At 29.4% G+C, this 2,500-nt stretch overlaps 2 long non-coding RNA genes across 2 annotated transcripts in view; one reads left to right on the top strand and one right to left on the bottom strand.

Annotated features, from left to right (window-relative positions):
- The window catches only part of LOC136091178 (uncharacterized), a 2,373-nt gene extending 732 nt beyond the window's left edge, over window positions 1-1,641 (top strand). Inside the window, exon 3 of the long non-coding RNA XR_010643763.1 lies at window positions 1,396-1,641. This is a non-coding gene — a long non-coding RNA (uncharacterized LOC136091178). The remainder of the gene's footprint in view (window positions 1-1,395) is intronic.
- The window catches only part of LOC136090654 (uncharacterized), a 12,201-nt gene that overhangs the window by 7,446 nt on the left and 2,255 nt on the right, over window positions 1-2,500 (bottom strand). The gene's annotated exons all lie outside the window — the stretch shown is intronic.

Consider the following 2,500-nt stretch of genomic DNA (forward strand, 5'->3'; position numbering starts at 1 on the left):
ACTCTATTAAATGAAATGAGCTATCTTACAATTTTTCTGTCCAAAGTAAATATGACTAAAGTAAGAAACATCAAAATTTTTATTTCAAAGTATAATGTTTTGTCAATAAATTTTATTACAAATGCAAGAATATCATGTCTGATTTTCATTTTATTAGTTTGTTGTGCCACCTTTTGCTTTTACAACTGCTTCTAAACCTCTTGCCATGCTTTTTACAAGCTTTTTGGTCAGCATCAATTGAGTTCCAAATTTCAATAAGAGCCTCTTAAAATTCTTTTATATTTGTTCGTTTTGAAGGAGGTATTTTAGATTTTAAAATTGCCCATATATTTTCAACAGAGTTAAGGTTTCGGTCTTTGTGGCGGCCATTTAAGGATGTTAGCTTTACTTTTTTTTGAAGAACTGTTTTGCATCTTTGCATGTGTGTTTAAGGTCGTTGCCATTTTGAAAAAAAAATTTGCAATCAATTCTTTAACGGATTGACATAAATTTTTTGAAAGCCAATCAACATAAAACTTCCCTGACATTATACATTCAACATTCTCCAGGTGTCCCACACCATTTGAATCAAAACATCCCCAAGCCATAGGCGAGCCACTTCCATACTTGACTGTTTTTGTAAGATTTCTATCTAAGAGTGCATCACAAGGCCTGCGCCAAGCTCTTTGTCGTTTTTTAAAGCCAAATATTTGACATTTATTCTCATCAGACCATAACACTTGTTAATATGCAGTTTTGCAAGTGCTAAAAGTTTTTTTTTGTTTATACGACTATTGAGGGGTTTACTTTTCTGAAGAAGGTTTATTTAAACCACCTAAATTATTAAACCACTTAAATTAAGTCTTTTCTGTGCAGTTCGACAGGAAACATTTAAATAAGGATTTTCAACAATCTGTTTTGAGGTTATTGTTGAATTTTTTTTTTCTATCAGTGCAATTAAGATATTGGTTCTTGTTGAAGTCTAATTAATTAATGGGGCGACCAAGTCTTTTCTGATTTTCTGCAGAACCAGTTGTTTCATATTTTATACACATCTTCCTAACGCCACTTACTGATATTTGATATTTTTCATCACATTGCTTGTAGGTTAGGCCCTTTTTTCGATCACAAGTGACCCAAGATCTGATGTCCAATGAATAATTTTGATGATAAACCATTATTATTATTAGTTATATATATTATATATATAATTTATATATATATAATTTATATATATGTATATAATTTATTTATCTATATATTTTATATATAAATATAAATTGTATAAATAAATAGGTTCTATGTATATATTTATATTTACTTTTTAAATTTAGTAATAATCATACTAATTCAATAAAAAAATTTTTACATTTGCTTTCAGACTACAAATGGTACAAGTTTTATTGTTTGATTTAGATTTTTGTATCTCAATGATATCCTGGCCTATCGATACGATATCCTGTAAATTGTATTGTTATATTTTGCATAAGTATATATACAAACACTCTCACACACATAAATCTTAATGAATATATATTTATTTATATATATATATATCTATAAATTGTATATTTTAAGCTTTTTTATATTTATCATTGTATATTACTGTTTGTATTAAAAAATGATTTTGGAAATATTGCAAGAGCAGAGTTCAACCTACAATTTAGTTTTATTTGTCAAATCAATATATATTATAGCCACGTTTTATTACGTTAAATAATATTTTGCGATATTTTCTATAGCACATTTAAGCGTTGATTCAACGTTATATTTCAACCTTTACTCGACGTCTTTGAGTCACGTTAAATTGACGTTTTACTAACAACGTTACAAATCCTTGCAAAATAGATTGCTTTAACAGCGTTTAATCAACGCTTTTTAGGTAACGTTTTTTCAATGTTAAGTTGCGACGTTTATTCAACGCTTTTTATGTAACGCTTTTTCAACGTTTAGTTGCGACATTTTTGTAACGTCATTTAGTAACGTTTTTTCAACGTTACGCAATGACGTTTAATCAACGTCTCTTAAACAACGTTACATATCTTTGCAAAATCGATTACTTTGTCAACGTTTCTGCAACATCTTTTGCGACCGGTTTTCAACGTTGATTCAACGCTGACATGTTTGCTGGGCAAAAGGCAGATTGTTGAAAATCTTAAATTAAATGTTTCCTATCGAACTGTACAGATAAGATTTAATTTAAGTGGTTTAATAAATTAGGTGGTTTAAATAAACCTTCTCCAGATAAGTAAACACCTCATTAGTCGTATAAACAAAGAAAAACTTTTAGCATTTGCAAAACTGCATATTAACAAGTGTGAGGCATTTTGGAACTTAGTGTTATGGTCTGATAAGCATAAATGTCAAATACTTGGCTTAAAAAACGACAAAGAGTTTGGTGCAGACCTTGTGATGCACTCTTAGATAGAAATCTTACAAAAATAGTCTAGCATGAAGGTGGCTCGCCTATGGCTCGGGGGTTTTGATTCAAATAGTGTGGGACGACTGGTTAATGTTGAAT

This window comes from Hydra vulgaris, chromosome 14, assembly GCF_038396675.1.
Source record: "Hydra vulgaris chromosome 14, alternate assembly HydraT2T_AEP".
Taxonomy (NCBI): domain Eukaryota; kingdom Metazoa; phylum Cnidaria; class Hydrozoa; order Anthoathecata; family Hydridae; genus Hydra; species Hydra vulgaris.